The sequence below is a fragment of the Mobula hypostoma genome, chromosome 2, assembly GCF_963921235.1.
Source record: "Mobula hypostoma chromosome 2, sMobHyp1.1, whole genome shotgun sequence".
Lineage (NCBI taxonomy): Eukaryota > Metazoa > Chordata > Chondrichthyes > Myliobatiformes > Myliobatidae > Mobula > Mobula hypostoma.
In genome coordinates, this window is record NC_086098.1 from 54,988,023 (window position 1) to 55,012,789 (window position 24,767).

The 24,767-nt window shown below is 42.0% G+C and overlaps 1 protein-coding gene across 2 annotated transcripts in view; it reads left to right on the top strand.

Moving 5' to 3' along the window:
* Nucleotides 1-24,767, top strand: part of LOC134340262 (CYFIP-related Rac1 interactor A) — a 224,575-nt gene that overhangs the window by 38,734 nt on the left and 161,074 nt on the right. Inside the window, exon 2 of one of the 2 annotated variants that reach the window (XM_063037297.1) lies at nucleotides 23,071-23,153. The exons of the other annotated variant lie outside the window; for it this stretch is intronic. The gene's annotated coding sequence lies outside the window, so the exon portion shown is untranslated. The remainder of the gene's footprint in view (nucleotides 1-23,070; nucleotides 23,154-24,767) is intronic. 2 annotated transcript variants of the gene reach the window in all.

Here is a 24,767-nt window from a genome sequence, read left to right on the forward strand (position 1 = left end):
AATTTAAGGTAATATTCAGTGTAATAAATCATAGAAAGTTAACATCCTCTGGTGTACAGTACTCACCCACAGTGGCAGGTGTGTTTGCTCCGGGAGATGAGTGGTTGTTGTGTCGGGCAGCTTTACACGGATAAGGTGGATGGTTGTGGTCGTCAGGATAATATCAAGCACAGCAAGGGGTGAAGGAAGCCTCACAGAACTCTTAGAACTGCTGGCAAAAGGTGTTGCTGATTTGCATAAAATGATGAGGGTTATTTGCTTGGCAGCATTTTGTTTTAAATTTTCTTGTAGGAAGAAGGGTTGACGGCAGGGAACGACTGAAATGCTGACTCCGTTTTAAACTTGGGTCCATGTCCATCGCCATTTGTGCCAAGTGTTCTGACTTCCACCATTCCCTCATCGTTGGTAAACTCCCAGGATTTGCAAAATCGTCTGTTGCTTGCAGCATCTGAGAGATAGTTTGCTGTAAAAAAAATACGTACGCCTTGAATGTGGATCTCACTGGTCGAGTGGTTGAATCAGCGATGTTGTGTTAGGCGGCAGGAAACGCACTGTTTGGATGAATGCTGTCCAAATGTTTAGGATGGGCTGGTGCATTGTCAAGCACCAAAAGAACTTTAAAGGCAAGATTCTGTTCCTGTCAGTAGCGTCCCAGAGCTGTGTTACCTTCAGCTGATGCCGCGCTGTTTATAATTTCCAACTTTTTTTCAAGTGTTAAAGCGGTTCTCTGCCGCTCGGCTGACGGCCCAAGATATGGCATCGGACGCTTAGGAGGCATAGTTAAATATTTCAAGCGCAAAATCACTGCACCGTAGGTAATACCAACAGAAGTTTAAGATCGCGCATCCACACCTTGCCAAAACCAATGCGAGAGTGGCGGGAGATTGTGAGGCGCACGCACCTGACTTGTAGTGGCGGAAAAGCGGTGCTTCTCATCCCAACAGTGAGACTGTGATGTACGCACATGTGACTTGTATTGGCGGGAAGGCAGTGCTCCTCACATAACTGTGAATTTTGGACGCATGTAATGAGACATTGGTAGAAATAGGTTCCTCGCATAACTGTGAATCCGCATAGTCGGAAGACGCATATAACGAGGATAGGGTGTAGTAAAATGGATTCAGCAGTGGCTATATGGGAAACGCCAGAGAGTAGTGGTGGATAACTGTGTGGCAGATTGGAGGATGGTGTGTAGCGGTGTGCCTCAGGGATCTGTACTGGGTCCAGTGTTGTTTGTCATATATATTAATGATCTGGATGATGGGGTGGTAAATTAGATGAGGAAGTATGCAGATGGTACTAAGATAGGTGGAGTTGTGGATAATGAAGTAGGTTTTCAAAGCTTGCAGAGAGATTTAGACCACTTAGAAGAATGGGCTGAAAAATGGCAGGTGGAGTTTAGTGCTGATGAATCTGAGGTGCTACATTTTGGTAGGACTAATCAAAATAGGGCATACATGGTAAATGATAGGGCATTGAAGAATGCAGTAGAACAGAGGGATCTAGGAATAATGGTGCATAGTTCCCTGAAGGTGGAATCTCATGTGGATAGGGTGGTGAAGAAAGCTTTTGGTATGCTGGCCTTTATAAATCAGAGCATTGAGTACAGGAGTTGGAATGTAATGTTGAAATTGTATTAGGCATTGGTGAGGTCAAATTTGGAGTATTGTGTACCATTCTGGTTACCGAATTGTAGGAAAGGTATCAATAAAATTGAGAGGGTACAGAGGAGATTTACTAAAATGTTGTCTGGGTTTCATCTCCTAAATTACAGAGAAAGATTGAACAAGTTAGGTGTTTATTCTTTGGAGCGTAGAAGGTTGAGGGGGGACTTGATAGAGGTATTTAAAATTATGAGGGGAATAGATAGAGTTGACATGGATAGACTTTTTCCATTGAGAGTGGGGGAGATTCAAACAAGAGGACATGAGAGTTAAAGGGCAAAAGTTTAGGGGTAACATGAGGGGGAACTTCTTTACTCAGAGAGTGGTAGCCGTGTGGAACAAGCTTCCAGCAGAAGTGGTTGAAGCAGGTTCGATGTTGTCATTTGAAGTTAAATTGGATAGATATATGGACAGGAAAGGAACGGAGGGTTATGGGCTGAGTGCAGGTCGGTGGGACTAGGTGAGAGTAAGAGTTCGGCACGGACTAGAAGGGCCGAGATGGCCTTTTTCCGCGCTGTAATTGTTATATGGTTATATTGATTGATGGATTGAATAATATGAGAGGGACTGATGGGTAATGGATGAATTTGGTAAGAATCTTTTTTATATTTTCTATCAGTTAAAGAAGTGCTAGCATTTAATATTTAACGATTGCTGAGGTGCAGAAAAAAAGCAAGCAGTTTTCTGAATGTTTAGTGTGTAGTACGTTTTTGAGACATTCAGTTGCAATTGTGATAAGGTATTCTAATGGAATTCTGTGAATCCAGTGATAAATATGTTATGTAATTACAGCCATTTTAATAAAAATGTGATGCAAGAATAAGTTGTATCTGCTGATTATTGGCAGATGGCTAGCTCTCCACTCAGCTTTGGAGCACCTAGATGACGGCAATGCATATGTCAGACTGCTGTTTATTCATTACAGCCAGCGGTGAATGCCATCAGCCTTTCAGTACTATTCAACAACCTTCAAAACCTGGATCTCTGTACCTGCCTTTGCAACTAGACCTTGGATTTCCTCATTGGGAGGTCATGGCCAGTGTGGATTGGAAATAAGATCTCCTTGCTGACAAACAATGCAGGCACACCTCATTGTTGTGTGCTTAGCCCACTGCTCTAATCTCCACATTTGTAACAGAGTGGCTAGGGACTGCTTACAGTTGAAACACCATCAATAAATTCACCATTGACACAACTGTTGTTGGTAAAATCTCAGATGGTGAAGAGGAGTCATACAGGAGTGACATAGATTGGCTCTTTGAGTGATGCCACAACAACCTTGCACTCATTGTCAGCAAGACCAAGGAATTGATTATGGACATCAGGAAGAGAAAGTCAGAGAACACACGCCGGTCCTCTTTGAGGGGGTCACTGGAGGAAAAGGGTGAACAGCTTCAAGTTCCTGAGTGTCAACATCTCAAAGGATCTTTCCTGAACATAATACATTGATGCAGTCATGATGAATGCACACTAGTAGCTATATTTTGTTAGGAGTTTGAGGAGATTTGGTATATCACCAAAGATATCAGCAAATTTCTACAGATGTATTATGGGAACATTGTGACTGGCTATATCCTGTGCATGACTGTAAGAGACTGCAGAGGGTTGTCATCTCAGCCAGCTCTTTCATGAGCTCAACTGCTCTCACCATCGAGGATATCTTCAAGAGGCAATGCCTCAAGAAGGTGGCTTCCATCATTAAGACCTGTCAACATCCAGGCATAGCCTGTACTCATTATGACCATCAGTGAGGAGGTACAGGAGCCTGAAGACCTACGACCATCAAAGTTTCAGGAACAACCTCTTCCCCCTGCTGTCGGGTTTCTGAATGTTCCATAAACACAACCTTGCTATTCCTCTTTTGCACATTTATTTGTGTATGTACTGATTTATTGTAACTTACAGTATTCTGTCTTTCACTGTACTGTTGACACAAAGCAACAAATTCCATGGCACATGTCAGTGATGATGCACCTGATTCAGTTCTGTTTGACTCTGAGTTCATCACTCCTGTCTTTGATGACTCTGCAGCATTCATGACAGTTAATTCGTCAGTGTTTCTTTTACCAGGTTCTTTGAGACTGCCTTTGCCTGATTCAAGTCTGCCTCCTTTAATTCCAGTCAGTCTTTCCATCACTTTTCTTAATCTGGACTGTTGGTCCTGGATTCCAAAGACTCCTAGTCCTGATGAAGGGTCTCAACCCAAATATTTGACTGTCTGTTTTCTTCCATAGGTGCTGCCTGACCCACTGAGCTCCTCCAGTATTTTGCTCCACGCTTTCAGTATCTGCATTCGGGTGCTTCCCAGAAAAGGGCCTCGGTTTCCTGGTCTACCTCTATGCATGCTGCCCTTCGGCATAACTACACACTAACTGGATCTCAGCTTCTCTTGCACTCTGGCTTGTTATTCAACCCTTTCAGTCTGCTGTGCTAATGAATTGCCCAATGTGTTAGAAATTATTCTATCTAAACATGAGATGGCTGAAGGCATCACCATCAGCCCTCCTGCTGTTCATTTTTCCTCTTTGCCATCTCAGGCTACAACAAAATATGACAGAACTATGTTCTGACCCATATTCTCATCATCGCAATGATGGCATTCTTCATTTCTGCACACTACCAATCTCTGATCTGTATCAGGTCATCTACTTTATCATCATCAATGACAATCATGACTGAACATCTGTGTGTTATTTTTAACTCCCATTCCCAAATTGTCCATTTTGACCAGATTTTTAATCTTCACACCCATTTTAGTAACATCTTTGATGCTGGTATCTCTTCAGGCCCTTTCGCCTCATAATTCTTTAATTGTGCATTTTATACCATCATTGTTATTATAGTCATGGTAGGAAGTTTGATTTCCTTGACTGAAATCTACAGTTTGTTTCATGTTGTGCTTTCATGAATTGTCTCAGTTTTCCTGCATTTGAGGGATGGATTAAATGTAGCAGAAGCAAAAGGCAGGTATATCTTTTAAGAGAATTCTAGATGAATTTATGAATGTGTAAGAAATTTGAATGATGTGGTTATGTGAATTTACATCAGGCTGTCTAGGCCTTTTTTTGTGGAGAATGGGTTAAACCTTCTCGTTGTAATTACTTTATACAGATTGTCATCTCTGTAGCCAATTAAATTGGAACAAACTGTCAAGAGAAGTAGAATTTGTCATGTTCCCCATTTTGATGCATTAAATGGGTACTTGCAATGCTCAATTTGGAAACCATCAACAAAATCACTACATTGATGAAGTTTATTTTAAAATGACTATGATTTGCACTTTTTTATTCTTTAAAATGCTGTCTATTCACCTTCCATAAGACAGCTGTATGTAGTTTGTAGCAGCAGATTCATTCCTGCTCTGAACACTAGGAAGTAAGTCAGAAGTTAGCAGAAAGGTAAGAGTGGAGATGGAGGGAAAGCTGTACCCTGTGCTGGGATTGGTGACCACCTCCTACCCGCTTTGCGATGGGCAGGAGATACCTGTGACTTTATGCTCCCCTGCTATTGAGGAACAGGATTGTGACTGGGCCAGTGATTGTAGCACCTTGCACAAAGTGCAATGCAGAAATGCTTCAATCTTTATCAGTGAGGCCTGAAGCAAAGATTGTAGCACAGAAAGACGACTGTGGCTGAAATACCAATGTCACCAAGCTGGGACTCTTGAGTTAACATGTAAGTGCTGATTTGCTGGGCTTGTTTCTCCTTGTTGAAATGTAGTGGGAGGTCTTGAGTTGGGAATTTTCTATCTAATTTTGGAATGGCATTAATATGCAAGATACATAAAGGCTAGATGTGCTCGGTTGTGCAATTGCTAGAACCATGTACTAGAATGACACTAGAAGAAGGTGTTCCATAGCTGAGGTGTCCAATTTCCTAATGGGCCGAACTTAGAGGTGGCATCAAGGGAATCATTAGATTGGGAGAAGTTGCACTTGGGCAGAATGGCCTTTAGTGGTGTGTAATTTTCACACAAGAATGGCGTCGTACTGTTGATCTTGTTTGAGATTTAATTTGATGCATCGTTTTCTTTGTTTGAATTCAAGAGTAAACTTACTTTCTGCAGTATTTGTTGGACCAGGGGTTCCCAACCTTGGTCCATGGACTCCTTGGTTAATGGTATGGCTCCATGGTATAAAAAAGATCGGGAACCCCTGTGTTAGGCCATTGGTTTAGGAATAGGACCAATTCTTTACTATATAGTACTGAAAATGCCAGCACTCCCAATGAACTCTGCAGTGATATCCAGTAGATGTACAAAATTAGTGGCCAGTATGCATTATTTTATATGATGGTTGGTTAATTGTTAAAGAATTTATCTTCAGCTTTTCAGTGATCCATCATTCAGGCTGATCTTCTAGTTTTTTCTATGGGAAGACACTAGAGTGATTTACACTATTGAATAAAGCAGAAGAAATGTTCGTTTTCTTTCTTTTTAAAAAGCAATTTCTACACAAATGGGCTCTTTACTACACAACAATAAAGTTCTAATGTAAAGTCATTCATTTGAAAGTTTTAACTTGGTTCCTCATTCCAAGGCTCTGCTTGACTTGCTGAGCGTCTCCAGTATTTTCTGTTTTTACATATTGTAATGTTTGCCTCACATTTGTCAGCTTTCAAATCAGTTGCTGCTTGGCTTTATGCTTTATAATATTTTGTTAAAGACAGAACCATTTTGTGTCCTCCTTTTGTCTCACCACATTTGACAGTACTCTTGTTAAATAAAAGTTTAAATCCCTGAGTTTTCCAAGCTCTTTCAGTGATTTGACCATAATAGTCTCTACTGACACTTGTTTCTAATACCTAAGCAGTGCTTCCATGTTAAGTCTGAAGTCTTTTGGCTAGTGATTCTGTCATGTCGACCTTCCAAAGAAGAACAGATAAATGTTGTACACAAATGGGCTGGAGGAACTCAGTAGGTTATACAGCATCTGTGGATGGAAATGAGTAGTTGATGTTTCAAGTTCAGATCCTTCATCAGAACTGGAAATAGGGGAGATAGTCACTCTAAATAGGTGAGAGGAGGAGATTGAGTAAGGGCTGATGGATGATAGATAGTTGCCTTGATCAGTATTTATCCTTATAATTGTTAACATTGCTGTTTGTGGGTGTTCACTGCACAAAACTGTCTGTCATGATTCTGATACTTGCACTTCAAACGTACTTCATTGGTAGTAAAGCACCTTAAGATGTTTGCAAGGGTATGAAATGCACCATATAAGATGCTGTTGAATTGAAAGGTACTGAAGTTAGAAGTCAGTAAAGATTAGGTCCTGATAGTAGCTTGTGCCCGGTTTTGACCTTTCCAACATCAGAAAGAGGAGGGTTCTGCATTAGGTAATACCACTAGTTACTCGAACACCAGGTATTGTAATATCACAGCATACTGCAGAATGAACTTGCATATAACGTGAACATTCTTGTTAAACTGAAAAGCCTATTAACTGCTTTACTGCTATACTTTGTAATTTTCCAGGGTGACAGCAGTACATTTTTATGGTGCCTTTACTGAGAGCGGAAACTTGTTGATTGGAATTCCAGCCTTTGTTTATTGAAGTTTAAAATACAATTAATACATTTTACTCTCTACCTTCACAAGCCTTCCACGACCTGCTGCAGTGAAGCATTCCCACTGCATGATGCAGCCACTACCATGCTTTACAGTAGGGATGGTGTGTTTTTGATGATGTGCAGTGTTTGGCTTACACCAAACATAACATTTAGTCTGATGGCCAAAACGTTCAATTTTGGTTTCATTAGACCGTAGAACCTTCTAGCTGACTTCAGAGTCTTCCACATGCCCTTTGGCAAACTCTAGCCAAAATTTCATGTGAGTTTTTTTTCAACATTGGCTTTTTCTTTGCCACTCTCCCATAAAGCTACGATTGGTGAAGCACCTGGACAACAGTTGTATGCGCAGACTCTCCCATCTCAGTTTCTGAAGCTTGTAATTCCTCCAGAGTTGTCATAGATCTCTTGGTGGCCTCCCTCACTTGTCCCCTTCTCGCATGGTCACTCAGTTTTTGAGGACAGCCTGCTCTAGGCAGAGATACAGCTGTGCTGTATTCTTTCCATTTCTTGATGATTGACTTAACTGTACTCCAAAGGATAATCAGTGACTTGGAAATTTTCTTGTATTCACCTCCTGACTTGTGCTTTTAAGTAACCTTTTCACAGAGATGCTTGGAGTGTTCTTTTATCTTCATGGTGTAGTTTTTTGCCAGGATTCTGACTCACCAGTTGGACCTTCCAGATACGGGGGAATTTTTACTACAATCAAATGAAACGCCTTGACTGCACAAGATGATAGCCATTTAATTATGTGACTTCTAAAACCACTTGGCTGCACCAGTGATGATTTGGTGTGTCATATTAAAGGGGTTGAATGCTTGTGCAATCAATTATTTTGTGCTTTGTATTTATAATCAATTTAGATCACTTTGTAGAGTTGTAGAGATCTGTATTCACCTTTGACACGAGTTTTTCTGTTGATCAGTATCAAAAAAAAACAATTATTGTAAAACAATAAAACATGAAAACTTCCAAGGTGGGTGAATACCTTTTATAAGCATTGTGGATAGGGAAAGGTTGTGAGCGAAATGGGTAGGTGATACTAGCTCAGATGGACACCTTAGTCATTGTAGATGAGTTGGGCTGAAGGACCTGTATGACTGCTATATAACGCTTTGACTCCATGATCTACTTTGTGGGGCAGTAGTCTGAAGCAGAACAGCACATCGCATAGTGAAAATGCATTTTGCTTTATATTTTCGAGGTTGGGTGTGTTTGGAAATTTAACCTGCTTCAGTGTATATAATAATTCCATGTTCTTTTAAGCTGTCATAAGGTAATGATGGGTTGTTTTATACCACTGACTGTAACTATCAATATTTTTGTGTAGTTCAGAGATGTGATCTGATTGTTGAATATGTGAGCTGTATAGCCCTGATAAACCTGATAAAATTGCAGAAACTTTGAAAAGAGAAGATAATTTCATTGAATTAAAAATGAATACACTTGACTCATTTTGCACACTAAGTGTAAGTAGCTGTTTTCAGCATTCATTATTTAAATACAGTGCATTGAGAAGCATGTTAAAATGGATGGTAGGAAAAAAGGTGATTTTATTTACTGTTTTTCTTTCTTGAGCAAGAGCCACAAATAAATTGTTTTGAAAGGACTTGATAAATTCTATCTCGTTTAAAATTGTGTATCTAAACAATTGCTGAGCTGATCTATCTGTACTGCCTGAGCCGCACAGCCGCCTGTGTACCTCAGTGAGAAAACTAGTTCTTTGCGTTAACCAAAGGCAGTGCTTAGCAACCACATCTTTTGTTGCAACTGTAAAGTGACAAAAGCTTTCTGAGGCTGATAATCATTGCCTTTAGACAAGTCTTTGTATTGTGAAATACTAATAAAGATAGTAAGCAGTAATATACAAAGTGTGAAACAAATGCTGCTGGGTTGCAGATTATGTAATGGCTGAGAAATTCAGGACCATTTTCAAGCCTGCACTTGTTTTCCGGTCATGATTAGTGGCTGTAACTGCCAAACCCTGGCGATTTAGTTTTTCTTGCGTTATTTTGGATCTTTTATAATACTCTTTCCAGGATGTTCTCAGTCCAGCTCTCTAGATTGCTCTACCATCTTTTAAACCCCACAATCATTAGTAGCTAACTCCAAACCTGTGTTCTGTTATGCTTGTGCACACCCCCCCCCCCCAACGTTTAACTTCGCTGCTGCTATTCCATGAAGTGTGTTGGGATGTTCATTTTGTTAAGAAAGCTATCATTGTCATTGTTCCTCTGTTACTTGGGAATTGGTCTGTAATTAAAACCCCTAAGCGTTGACTCGAATGCAGCAGCCTTGCATATGAAATATGTTGTGTCAAAATAAAATAACAGCACCTAATGCCCATTCCCTTCTGCACTTGAATACGTACACTATATGTTACTGAGTTTGCAACTTTTGATGCCTATTTGCATTAAACTGGAACACCTAATCTAAAATTTTAATTCCACTTCCCATTCCCATTCTGATATGTCTATCCATGACCTCCTCCACTGTTGTGATGAGGCCACATTTAGGTTGGAGGAACAACACCTTGTATTCCAACCTGATGGCATGAACAGCGATTTCTTGAACTTTTGGTAATGCCCCCCCCCCCCCCACCATACCTTCTCCTTCTGGATTTCCCATCCCCTTTTCCCCTCTCACCTTGTCTCCTTGCCTGCTCATCACCTCCCTCTGGTGCTCTTCTCCCCCTCCCTTTTCCTTTCTTCTATGGCCTTCTGCCTCTTTCACCAATTTACTACCCAGCTCTTTATTTCATCCCTCCCCCTCCAAGTTTCAGCTTGTATTTCTCTCTCCCCTCCCCCCCCAACCTTTTAAATCTACTCCTCTGCTTTTTCTCTCCAGTCCTGTTGAAGGGTTTCAGTCCGAAACGTCGACTGTACTCCTTTCTTAGATGCTGCCTGGCCTGCTGAGTTCCTCCAACATTTTGTGAGTGTTGCTTGAATTTCTAGCATCTGCAGATTTTCCCTTGTTCATGCTAAAATTGTTCCATTCAGTCTTTTATAAAGCCTTACAGTATATAAACAAACCCTTCCACTCAGCTGGCCCATGCCGACAGTGGTAGACCCATCTGCTCATGTTTAGCTGTAGCAGTCTATGTAATTATCTCGATGTCTTTTATATAGTGTGTAAATGTATAAATAAAATTAAATAAGTAGTGCAAAAAAATAGAAATAAAAAGGTAGTAGTAATGTCCCTTTGGAACAGAGATGAGGAGGAATTTATTTAACCAGAGGGTAGTGGATCTGTGGAATTCATTGCCGCAGATGGCTGTAGAGGTCTAGCCATTGGGTATATTTAAAGCAGAGGTTGATGGGTCCTTGATGAGTAAGGGCGTCGGAGGTATCAGGGCGAAGGCAGGAGAATGGGGTTTAGAGGGATAATAAGTGAGCTGTGTTGGAATGGTGGAGAAGACTAGATGGGCTGAATGGCCTAATTCTGCTCCTATGTCTTGTGGTTTCTCCCTTTACTTATGTTTCTGTCTATCCTGATGACAAAATTTAAATCTCATTGGCTACGCTATTATCCCCTGATTTCTCCTTGGGCTCTTCTGGATTAGTATCTGTTTTGATTTGGTATTTGCAAATATTTGTTGGTGTTTTGCAAGCTATGGCAAGGGTTCTGAGATTCTGATGTATTCCTCAGTTCTTGAATCACAAGCTCTCACTTGGAAAAGTAGCCAGAGTTAATAACTGCATCAATTGGCATTTGATTTCATAAGCTTCATGAGAAGGCGGCGATGGTAAATACATTTTTAGCGTTATGGAAGCAACTCAACAGGCACTCGAATCACCTTGGCATAGGAAGCTATGGATCTAATGCTGTAACTGGAGCTGGTACGGATGAGTATAATGGTTGGCATGAGAGTATTGAGCCTGTTTCTGTGCTGTACAACTCTGACTATTGCAAACACCTCTAAGTTTTGTATTACATGGGGTGGGGGGAGTATTCCTCTGCTTTGAGGATGCTGAGGATATTCCAGTTTTATTTGAAGATCTAGCCAAAACACATACTCCCCATCTCGTTTTGTTGTTTAGAATGTCAAGTCATGATTCCTAGGAGCATTTAGCCTTAAATGACCAACACTGTTATGTCTAAAACAAATTTGTTATTTGTTTAAACTAATATTTAGTATTTTGAGTAAATGATCAAGTCTGGCCATACTTGGGAACTTGTATAACAGGTTTGAAATGAGGAAGATCAGGGTTACACTTACTTTAGAGGAAAAGGATGGAAAATACTGAAAGTGCTCTGTTTAATAATGTTGGTTTATGGTGAGACTAAAGGAAGTTGTAAATAACTGCATCATAGGTGCACAGACTACTACAGCAAGCACCAATTGGCCCGACATGTCTGGACTGACTCTTCTTAATTCCACTCAATCCTTCATGCTTTTTCCCCGCCCGCATCCCCAGCATACTCTCTTTAAAAACAAATCAGAAAGGAATTTTATAAATACTTGCATTACAATTAAATTTGCTTCTTACACTTTTTTAGGCATAATATTTCTTTGGTAGGGAAATCTCCCCTAGCTGAATAACTAATGCTCCTTGCCCCAGATTATAAAACCTTTAGATACAGGAGCAGAATTAGGCGATTTAACCTGTCAAGTCTGCTCTATCATTGGCTCGTGGATTTTTCTTTTAAACCGTTTCTCCCGCCTTCTCCCCATAAACTCTTAAACCCTCTTCCAAGCAAGAACATATCAGTCTCTGCCTCCAGAGCCCTCTATACGACAAATTCTACTGATTCGCCACCCTCTCAGCGAAAAAGTTCCTTCTCATCTCAGCTTTATTTGGATGTCTGTTTCTTAGGCTGTTCCCTTGGATCCTAGATCCAAGATCTCCTAATAATAGAAAAATCTTTTCTACATCCACTCAATCCAGTATCACTAAGTTACAATAGCTTTCAGTGTTCACTAGGTTCCAGTGAGATTTTCACACCCCTACCCCACCATTCCTTTTTGACCTCCAGGCCCAGAGATATTAAATGCCTTTCATGTGTTAAGCCTTTCATTAATGGGATTATTCTTTTGAACCTCCTCTGGACCCTCTCCAGGGCCTTTCCCTCTCCAGGATCTTTCCTTGGACATGGGGCCAGAATTGCTCACAAATATTATCAATGTGGTTTGACCAACACCGTATAAAGCCTCAGCAATTTATCCTTACTTTTATCTTCTAGTCCTCTCAGGATTAATGCCAACATTGCATAAAAGTTGCTGGTGAACACAGAAGGCCAGGCAGCATCTATAGGAAGAGGTACAGTCGACGTTTCGGGCCGAGACCCTGAAACATTGACTGTACCTCTTCCTATAGATGCTGCTTGGCCTGCTGCGTTCACCGGCAATTTTTATGTGTGTTGCTTGAAATTCCAGCATCTGCAGATTTCCTCGTGTTTGCCAACATTGCATTTTGCCTTCTTTACTACTGACTCAATCTGCAAGTTAAACTTACTAGTAAGTCTCATAATGCATCATCTCTAAGAGTTCAACATCCTTTCTAAAATGTAGCATCCATAATCTCTCTCTGCCTGCCCCTTTTACCATTGTTCTATTTAGTACATGTTGCCTGTCCTCCATGATCTTAACAAAATATGTCGCGTTACACTTCTGCATATATGCTGTGTGCTTGTTCCATTTCATCACGGTGTCAATTTCCGAACACACCCTCATTTACTGCGTGTTTGAGATTGCACTTTCAAACCATGCCCACTCTATTAATATAGAAGAAAAATGAAGTTATCCCACTGCTGATTCCTGGGGGTTAACATGCTTCTTGTCTGGAACTAGTCACCACGACACTAGTTTGTTCAGTTTGTTTTTACTCTGTTACCCCTTTAATTGAATTGTCTCTAATCTTGTTATCAAACATGGGTGTTTTGTATTATTTTGTTCTGACAGAAATTGAGGAGGAAGTGGATGTGTTTGCATTGGGAGGTAACTAAGGGCAGAGGGAACAAATAACGGAATGCAGAAATACCTGTAGTTAACGCAAGTGATGCAGGTGGGATCACTGCATGTGTGTAAAGCAGTTCCCGATTTGTATTGTTTTATCTTCCCCCCAGCTATTTTCCCCTGTATTCATTCATCCCTGCCAAATGAATGTTCAGTCTGTTTGACTGTGAGGCTGTTGTCCATCACCTTTCCTCTCAAAACTTGGTGATATTGCTGCCAACTAATACTCTGTCACTGCTCCCTTAGCTGAGATTGGCTAAGTACTAATAGAGTGAAAAGTTGATCTTTTGCAGTTAACTCTGACTGCTTGATAAAAGCGGTTTGCCACGAATTGGATAGGCACTCATTTCCTCTCCGATAGCAAAAATCAATCTTGGTGATGTTAGACCTGGAATTTATCCGGTGTAGATTATCAATGAATGATGATAAATAATGTTCACAGTGTCACTTCTTGTCTGTGGTCTTGTCTTTAACTGCATGTTGATTTTCCATTTGGATTTATTTACTTTGGTGAGATGCGAGTTCTTTTGCTCTTGGACTCTTATACAATTGATTCAACTCAACTGGGAATCAGATTGAAGCTCTCCAAGTGTTCTGTCATGACATTTATGAAATTATATCTTAAAAAGCAGCTCGAACAATTTCCATTTATTACATTAGGCAACATTTGATGAAAGAACAGAGTATTGGCTCAGATGTGCAACTTTTAGCAGAATTGGAGGATGTTCCAGTTGAAAACACTTTAAAGGGAGCCAAACTAATGAACTTGTGGAAGTAAACACAAACTAAACCGAGTGTCCTGTCAAATGGTTCACTGATATGAAATACTCGCATCTTGAGTTTAATTTAAGCAGGGACCAATTCCAGGGATAGCTATGTGTTTAGGTTGTGCAAGGCAAGTTGCTTGCACTTTTGGTCAGCATTAATAAAGGAAAGGTAAATTGAAATGGAGAAAATAACCAATGTGTTGATTTAGTTTCCGGTCGATTTCCCCTCCTAACCCCTTCCCCGCCCCCACTTCACGCGCACAAAATTCTTCTCCGTCATTATGCAGTGCTTGAAGCTCTATCAAGCTGCACTGTTGGTCAGCATTAATAAAGAGGGGAAACTAAGATAAAATGAAAAATAGCTCAGGTATTTTGAGTTTAGTCTTGTTATTTTTCCTCTCCTTCCCTTCCCTCTTCCCCAAAATAAAGTTTCCCCCTTCACCTGTATTTGCCTCTCTGTCATTATGCACTACATAAATCTCTATGATAACCAGAAACCCTGATGAGGACAGGGAGTGTGCCATGGTAATGCTTGGCGCTGTTTTAGCCTGGACCATCAGTAGAGTTACTAGGACTTAATGTTTCAATCCCTGTGGTAAGTCAGCACTCTCGATGTTGGCAGTGGGCTTGGAGTGGTGTCAAGGAAGGTAGGTGCGTCATCAGGTGGGCACCCTCCTTCTTTGACGTTTTGTTGATAAGCCCACAATGTTTCCAGAGGGCTCAACAGTGCTACCTGGCGTCCCAGATACACCCCCCCCTCAGTTTCATACCCTCCTGTCTCCATCTTGCAGCCCAGTTGTTGTCTGTCCTTTCAATCCAAATCCAATTGCTGCTTTCTTCTGCTGCGTTTGACAAGGACTTGATTGCTTGTTGGAGGGAGTGACCCCTCACCCCCATCTTCTTCAGTAGACTGGTCGTAGATGTAGCAACAAATCCCCTGCATCCCACTTCTACAGGGAAAATCTTGGTCTTCCAGCTGTTCTGGGCAGCTTCAGTTGCCAGTTCAGAGTACTTGGTCTTTTTCCTCTTCTTCGACACCATCTTCCCATGGTACTGTCAATTCCACAACATATGCCAGCTTGGCTGTTGTGGACCACGGGACCATGTCTGGCCCGAGTGTTGTAGCCGCAATGTCTGGGGGAAACGCAAGCTTTTTTTCCAAGTCCACGTCCATTTTCCAATTCCAAGCAACCTGTAGAATGCTTACATCTTTTGATGTTGCATGGTGCTCTGGAGGTTGGCCTGCTGGTACAAGTCGTGTGATGTGGACATCTCCTGTCAATGTTTGTGGGAGAGCATTTGTGGTGATTCACCTCTGTTCCAAGATTGATGCCAGCTGTCTGAGAACTTGGTTATGCCACCAAGTGTACCGCCCCTGGGTGAGGCTCGTGATGCATCCTGTTAAAATGTGCCTTAGTGATGCAGGTGCTGAGTTCAGTTCCGACGCTGTCTGTGAGAAGTTTATACGTCCTTACAGTGAATGCATGGGTTTCCTCCGGTTGCTCCGCTTTCCTCCCACAGTCCAAGGACGTACCGGTTAGTAGGATAATCGGTCAGTGTAAATTGTCCTGGAATTCAGTTGACCATGGATGTTGTGTCCAAGCTGTTAAAGTCAATATGCAAGCCAGGCAATAGAATATGGAGAGCAAACCGTTGCCATGCAGCAGGCTGCCACTCTTCACGCAGCTGATGAATGCAAAGGAGCAGCAGAGATTGATACAGTTTGGCTCCAGCAGGAGTTGCCAGTCTGTGTGACCGTAACGTAGGACTGCCTTGGGGACTCCAGCTCTGTATCCTTCCGCGGGGTTTACTCCCGAAGCCTTCCCCGTGAGTGGCTATAGCCGCAAGACTGCAGAGGTTTGAAATCAGTTTTCCTTCTCCCAGGTGGGCTGCCCCATCTGCCCCAAGAACTGGTTTCAGGGTGCCAGTAACCTGCCTTTGCTTCTTTTCCTGTCAGTAGAAAAGGTTTTACCGGGTTTAGTAGTTAAGCCGCACATGAAGGCCTGGAGCTAGACTTGGTTGTCAGAGGCTGCTGGAGATGCACACCATTGGGAGTATTTAATGGCCTGCGATCAGGATCCGGTTTATATCACCGGCATATGTTGTGAAATTTGTTAACTTAGCGGCAGCTGTACAATGCAATACATGATAATACAGGAAAAGTAAATAAATAAATCATGCTGTAAGAATATACATATATATATGTATTTTAAATAAATTAAAAATAGTGCAAAAACAAATAATATTTTTAAAAATTAAGGTTGTGTTCAATGTCCATTTAGGAATTGGGAAAAGCTGTTCCTGAGTGGCTGAGGGTGTGCCTCCTTGCTGATGGTAACAGTGAGAAGAGAGTGTGTCCTGTATAATGGACGCCGCCTTTCTAAGGCACTGCTTCTTGAAGATGTCTTGGATACTATGGAGGCTAGAGGCTAGTACCCTAGAGGGAGCTGATTAATTTTACAGCTTTCTGTAGCTTCTTTCGACCTTGTGCAGTAGCCCCCCCCCCATACCAGACAGTGATGCAGCCTGTGAGAATGCTCCCCACGGTACATCTGTGTAAGTTTTTGAGTGTTTCATCTAGTGTCAAATAGGTGGGCTGCTTGGGTGGTGAGGCTTGGTGGATCGGACGGGCCTGTTTCACACTGTACCTCCAAATAAATAAATGTGATCAGGAGATTTTGGGCAGGGTCCTTATAAAACTGAGTAGTCCTGATGAAGGGTCTCGGCCTGAAACGTCGACTGTACGGTGCTGTGTTCCACCAGCATTTTGTGTGTGTTGATTGGTTGAAAATATCAGTCTAGTTCAAACGGCAGCCTGGTGTAAGTACTATATATGGTAGATTAATCAAAGCGGCATCAGTACCAATTGGTTGACGATCGTTCTAGGAAGTCGATCATTACCAACACCAGTGCAATTCCTATTGGCAAGAAAGGATTAGGGAAAACCAATTTCAATAGAGCTTGAAGGGAGGTAGACCTGGAAGGGAGTACACCTGGAGCATAAGCTTGCTGCCACTAGTGCACCTTTTTATTAGATAAGTACATACAGAGCCACATATCAATGCTGTTGATTTAAGCATTAGGACCTGCTAGATTATGTGAAGATTGAAGTAGAGTTACAGCAGGGCTGTCTATGTCACTCACACACTGATGGCTGCTGATGACTGCTGGGCTGACTGCCCCACCTCCGGTTGATGATAATCCTTTAGACAGACTGTTTGTTCAGCCCTGGTACACAGCAAACACTGTGGCTAATTTATTAGGTGCCTGCTGTATGTAGTCGTGGCCACAGTGTATGCTCATGGACTTCTGCTGTAGCCCATCCACTTCAAGGTTCGACAAGTTGTGTGTTCAGATGCTCTTCTGTACACCACTGTTGTAACACATGGTTATTTGAGTTACGTAAACACGGAATTCTGCAGATGCTGAAAGTTCAAGCAACACACAGGTTGGAGGAACAACACCTCATATTCCGTCTGGGTAGCCTCCAACCTGATGGCATGAACATTGACTTCTCAAACTTCTGCTAATGCCCCACCTCCCCCTCGTACCCCATCCATTATTTATTTTTATACACACATTCTTTCTCTCTCTCTCTCCTTTTTCTCCCTCTGTCCCTCTGACTATACCCCTTGCCCATCCTCTGGGTTCCCCCCCCCTTGTCTTTCTTCACGGACCTCCTGTCCCATGATCCTCTCGTATCCCCTTTTGCCTATCACCTGCCCAGCTCTTGGCTCCATCCCTCCCCCTCCTGTCTTCTCCTGTCATTTTGGATCTCCCCCTCCCCCTCCCACTTTCAAATCTCTTACTAACTCTTCCTTCAGTTAGTCCTGACGAAGGGTCTCGGCCCGAAATGCCGACTGTACCTCTTCCTAGAGATGCTGCCTGGCCTGCTGCGTTCACCAGCAACTTTGATGTGTGTTATTTGAGTTACTGTCACTTTTCTGTCAGCTTGAGCCAGTCTGCCCATTCTCTGGCCATTTTTGCTCACAGAACTGTTGCTCACTGGATGTTTTTTTTTGTTTTTTTTATACTATTTTCTGTAAATTCTAGAGACTGTTGTACATGAAAATTCCAGAGATCAGTAGTTTCTGAGATACTCAATCCATCCTGTCTGTCACCAACAATCATTCCATGGTTAAAGTCACTTAGATTACATTTTTTCCCCGAATGTGATGTTTGGTCTGAACAACAACTGAACCTCTTGACCAAGTCTGCATGCTTTTATGCATTGAGATGCTGCCATATAAATGGCTAATTGGATATTTGCATGAACAAGCTGATGTGCCTAATAAAATAAATGAGTGTAAACTTATTGGTCTTTTACTAACTAGGCCCAATGCTATGATATTATGGAAAAGAGTAAACGGTTGACGTTTCGAACCGAGACCCTTCATCAGGACTGGAACAAAGAGATTAGAAGTCAGAGAAAGAAAGTTGGGGAAGGAGAGGAAGAAGTACAAGGTGGTAGATGATAAGTGAAAACGGGAGAGGGGGAGGGGTGAAATAAAGAGCGAGGAAGTCAATTGGTGAGATCCAATGAGATCCCACCACTAAGCACATCTTTCCCTCACTTCCCCCTCCACTTTCTGCTTTCCTCAGGGATTGCTCCCTAGGTGACTCCCTCGTCCATTCATCCCATCCCACTGATCTCCACCCCCCCCACCCCAGGCACTTGTTCTTGCAAGCGGAACAAGTGCCATACCTGCCTCTACACCTCCTTCCTCGCTACCATTCCAGGCCCCAGACAGTCCTTCCAGGTGAGGTGATAGTTCACCTGTGTGTCTGTTAGGGTCATATACTGTATCTGGTGCTTCAAGTGTGACCTCCTATATATTGGTGAGACCTGACAGAGATTGGGAGACCGCTTCACTGAGTGCCTACGCTCCTTCTGTCAGGAAAAGCGGGATCTTCCAGTGGCCACCCATTTTAATTCCACTTCCCGTTCTTATTCCAACACGTCAGTCCATGGCCTCCTCTACTGTCGCGATGAGGCTACACTCAGGTTGGAGGAGCAACACCTTATATTCCGTCTGGGTAGCCTCCACCCTGATGGCATGAACATCAATTTCTCAAACTTCAGGTAATAGCCCCCCTCCACCCTTCCCCTTCACCATTCCTCATTCCCATTTCCCTCTTTCACCTTATCTCCTTACCTGCCCAACACCATGGCTTTCTGTCCTCTCCTATCCTTCTCCAGCTGTTTATCTCTTTCACCAATTGACTTCCCAGCTCTTTACTTGCCTTTCCCCCCTCTTGGTTTCACCATTCACCGACTACCTCGTACATCTTCCTCTCCTCCCCACCTTCTTATTCTGACTTCTCTTCCTTTCCAGTCTGGATGAAGGGTCTCGTCCCGAAACGCCGACTGTTTACTGTTTCCCGTAGATGCTGCCTGGCCTGTTGAGTTCCTCCAGCATTTTGTGTGTATTACTTTGATTTCCAGCATCTGCAGATTTTCGCTTGGCTGTGATAATAGATTACATTTATTTATTTAGTGATGCAGTGTGGAGTAGTCCTTTCTGGCCTTTTGAGTCATGCCGCTTAAGCAACGACTGATAACCCCAAATTAATGCTAACTTACATCACTGGACAATTTACAGTGACCAATTAACCTACCCGATATGTCTTTGGATGGTGGGGGGGAACCACGGAACACCCACGTGTCCCATGGGGAGGACATACAGAGACTCCTTACAGTTGGTGCTGGAATTGAACTCCAAGCTCTGGTGCTCCAACCTGAAGTAGTGTCACACTAACTGCTGCACCACTATGGCACCCCAATTGATCCTTCATGTTAGAGACACAAAGGACTGTTGGAAGCCTGGACAATGCACAAAATGGGAAAAGAATTCAGTGGCTCAGGTTGTGTCTATGGAAGGAAATAGACAGGCGATGTTGCAGGTCGAAACTCTTCATCTGGATGAATGAATGTGTCATGAAAGGATCCAGCTGAAGGGCCTCATTCATAGTTTTGATAGTCATAGTCATACTTTATTGATCCCGGGGGAAATTGGTTTTCGTTACAGTTGCACCATAAATAATTAAATAGTAATAAAACCATAAATAGTTAAATAGTAATATGTTAATTACGCCAGGAAATAAGTCCAGGACCAGCCTATTGATTGGCTCAGGGTGTCTGACCCTCCAAGGGAGGAGTTGTAAAGTTTGATGGCCACAGGTAGGAATGACCTCCTATGACGCTCTGTGTTGCATCTCAGTGGAATGAGTCTCTGGTTGAATGTACTCCTGTGCCCAACCAGTACATTATGCAGTGGATGGAAGACATTGTCCAAGATGGCATGCAACTTAGACAGCATCCTCTTTTCAGACACCACCATCAGAGAGTCCAGTTCCATCCCCACAACATCACTGGCCTTACGAATGAGTTTGTTGATTCTGTTGATGTCTGCCACCCTCAGCCTGCTGCCTCAGCACACAACAGCAAACATGATCGCACTGGCCACCACAGACTCGTAGAACATCCTCACCGTCGTCCGGCAGATGTTAAAGGACCTCAGTCTCAGGAAATAGAGATGGATCTGACCCTTCTTGTAGACAGCCTCAGTGTTCTTTGACCAGTCCAGTTTATTATCAATTCGTATCCCCAGGTATTTGTAATCCTTCACCATGTCCACACTGACCCCCTGGATGGAAACAGGGGTCGCCGGTACCTTTGCTCTCCTCAGGTCTACCACCAACTCCTTAGTCTTTTTCACATTAAACTGCAGATAATTCTGCTCACACCATGTGACAGTGTTTCCTACCATAGCCCTGTACTCAGCCTCATCTCCCTTGCTGATGCATCCAATTATGGCAGAGTCATCTGAAAACTTCTGAAGATGACAAGACTCTGTGCAGTAGTTGAAGTCCGAGGTGCAAATGATCGGTTGAGTTCCTCCAGCTTTTTATGCGTGAATATCTTGTGTTGTCTATTTTGATGTTCCATTGATGCTATGGGTTATGTGAAAGGATGGTATGCCATTTTGTTGAGATATAGCTGTAGATGGAAGGTGGGTCAAGAACCAAGAGACATAAATTAAGATGATTGATGGATCCAAAGTGATGAGAAATCAGCTTATTTTTACAAGTAGATAAGTCTTAAATATACCTCAGAGTTAGTATTGGTAATAGTTCAGTGGAAGAACTTAAAGAACTTAAATCTGAAAGGAAAGTTATTTGCAGAATTTTGTAGAGAGGCCGAGAGTATAGGAATGGGTAGATTTCTTTTGCGTAAAGACGGTATGGACTTTGACAGGCTGAACGCCCTCCTTTTGTTATCTAACCACCCAGAGAATTGCTGTGATGGTAGAGGCAGTAATAAGTGAAGCTGTAGATTTCTATTTTAAGATGGGCCAATTTCCACTGTGGTTAAAGTTAGTTTTTCTGTTGAATGTTAAATGTTCTCAGTAACCATTCTATCTAATGGCAAACATGTTATTTCCATTTAACGCAGGGGTTCCCAACCTTTCTAATGCCATGGACCCTTACCAGTAACCATGGGATCTGTGGACCTCAGTCTGAGAACCCCTGTTAGAGAGTTATTGGAGTTACTATGTACTCCCAAATAGCAGGGTGGCTATTTTATTAAACTGACTAAAATATTTGACACATTGGAAGAACAAAAAGATTACTTTGATTATAGAAGTAAGCTGAACTGAAGGCAAGTAAAAGGTGATCTGTGTAGCAGTGTGGTTCAATGCTCTCTTTATCATACCGGGTTTATCCTCATTTCTTTTGAGTGAACTCGCGAAAGTGTTCTGTACCTTCCTGACGTATTCTATTCAGTACTACCCGGGTTTGATGGCAGGATTTGCATTTGGCTCTTCACAATATTTGTGATTAATAACAAACACAAATGAAACATTTATAACATAGAAGTTTTGGCTTTGAGCTTCCGTTTCAATTATTTGCTGCAAGAGCAGAGACCATAGAAGCCCAAATGGCAAATGAAAGAACAGTAAATTGAAAGTAAAATGTACCACTTTCCTTCATGTTGTCTTTTTTGAAATGTGCGCAATGCACAGGGGAATTGAGATAATGAATTGAGATAAAATGTTCTGAATTAACTGGCAACTGGTGAGACATAAAAGGCCACACAAATGCTGTGGTTTGTTTAAAAAGTATTAACAATCTGTGACGATGTTAGCTTTGGTTATGCAAAGCTCAAGTATTTTGGCACACTTTATTCAAACACTGATCTATTATTTATTAACATCTGTGACTACACTACTAGAGTATTTCTGAAGATTGACTAATTTGATGTTAGTAAAGAATAGCGAGGCTGCTTTCTTCAATGGTGTGTGGGCTTCAGCAAGCTGACAGGACAAGACCTCTAAGAAGCTTGGGAGGTCCTTGGTTCAAGACTGACACGAGAGGGAGAGAGAGAGATGCAGAATGAACAGGCAGGGCACTGAGCCTATTAAAAGCAGGTGGTGGCCCTGATGAGAGTTGATGCCAAGAACCTGCACCCTCAACTGGTCACTTTTTGAATTTATGAATGGACAACTCGCGGATCAGCATTCCAGGATCCCTATAGACAAACAGTTTGTGGCTTGCGTGTGGAGAATCAGAAGGTTAAAAAAAATTACTAGAGGGATAAGAGGAACATTGGAAGAGTATGGAGAATAAACAGGAGGTATTAGACCACGTGGTTATTTAAAAAGAGGTGCCAGTCCATCATCCTCCCACTGCTTGTACTCAGCCCAGCTTTTGCATCAAACTGGATTGATTAAATCCTTGCAGCTTCACGTTTTGGGAAGGAGGTCTTGTGTTTCTGAAGTATTCGCGACAGCTTGGTAATTAGCAGATGGTTCCTTCATTTTGTTATTGAATGACATCTAAACTATTGAAGGTGCTTGTAATTTTTTTTAAATGTTTGAGGTGATGTTGCTAGTCACCTGTTATGTTTTGTAACTTTAAAACATTAAACTAATTCAAAGGAAGACAGGAGTTTGAAGGTCTAACTTTGAGTTTAATTGAGGCGCGCACAATGACATGGTAGCGTAATTATGTATGCAGTTTATGTATTTATGTTGTGGACAGACCCAGACTCTCACTCTCACACTCACGCTCACACTCACACTCACACTCACACTCTTATTTGTCTCAGCTGTTTGTCCTGCATCCTCCTGAGATTGGGTTTGAGGAGATCCAAGCATGAACACGAGGGATGACCCAGGAACAGCATAGCTGGTGAGTTGTTGATTGTGGAGTGTGTTATATTACGATATGCAAGGAGGAAATTGGAAAGCTCCTGGTTCAGTATTAGTGTAACGTGTTCTGCTGCCATTGCTTGCAGTACATTTTTTAGTCTCTGGACGAACTTTTCCACCAAGCCATTTGTATCTGGGTAGTATGATGAAAATATAATATGTATTATTCCATTCATTTTTAGGAATGTTTGAAACTGTCTCCCCCACCCACCCTCCAACAAACTGTGGTCCATTGTCATTCACTATGTGTTCTGGAACACTAGTCCTTGTAAATAGGCTTCTCAGCTCATCAGCAGTGTGCGAGGCTGTAGTGGAGTCAATTGGGAACACTTCTGGCCACTTTGTAGCTGCATCAGCTACTACCAAAAAATTTGTGCCCACGAATGGTCTGACAAGATCCGTGTGAATCCTCTGCCAGGGCAATGCAGGCCATTCCCAGGGATGGAGAGGCGCTGCTCTTGCCTCCCCAAACAGTGCATAACTAGCTGCTCGATCTGCTGATCTACCCAGGCCACCAGACAAAGCTTCAAGCTAATGCTTTCATTTTAACCAAGCCTAGATCACTAGCATGTGTTCCTCTAACACTTTTGCTTGAATGGTGCAAGAACTCTCAACCCCCACATAAGGCAATCTCTATTAAGGTCAAGTTCATCTCAGCGCAGGTAAAAATGGGGAAACTGGAGTTTCTTTTCACATTTCAGCCATTTTGGGTGGCCATGTAGACCTGAGACTGTTTTTTTTTTGGTTTCCCTTTAGATTATCTGTGCCGTAATTGGGAGACTTTAGATTTGTGTTATGAAGAATGTGTCAAGAGGAATGTCTTTTTTAGTAAATTTTTCCAGTACTTCCTTTTCCAATGGTAAAGTATATGACCTACTTTGTTGCATTTTCAGCAAGTTTCATCCCTAAACCTGCATTGGTCTGGTGTATGAGTCCCTGCCTCAACAGTAACACAGTTTGTTCAGCCAGGCCAGTTTCTGTTCAGATGTTGCTATTTTATGAACTCTCACTTTCATTCCTGACTGCAACTCAATTGCATTTGTCTATAATTTCCACTGAAGCAACAATTTCAACTGTTCTTTCAAATATAAGTTGTGCTTCAGTTAGGAGCAGTTTCTTGTAAGAGTCCACAAACGAAACAATTTCTTAGTGTATCATTAAGCCCATCACCAAAATGACAATGCTCAGATAATCTTTTCCATTTAGCCATGTATGCGAAATAGACTCTCCTTTTTGTTTCCGCTTATGAAACCTAGAACATACTGCAATCAGCATAGGCTTCGGTTCCAAATGTTCCTGCAGTACTTTGCCAATATCATACTTTGCAAAGCTCATTTCTGCTGGTTTGGTTGGAGCAGTCAAACTTCAAAGCAAACTGTGCCTTTAAACCTAATGCACTCAGCAAAATTGGTATTTGGTTTTCATTGCCCATCCTCGTTTTGTATTTCAACACATTAAACTAATTCAAAGGAAGACATGGGAGTCCGAAATGAGTGTCTAACTTCAAGTTTACTTTAACGAGGTTTGCACATATCATTTGGTAGTATGATGACATATGCAATTCACATTTATACATATAACCCGTAATGAATTA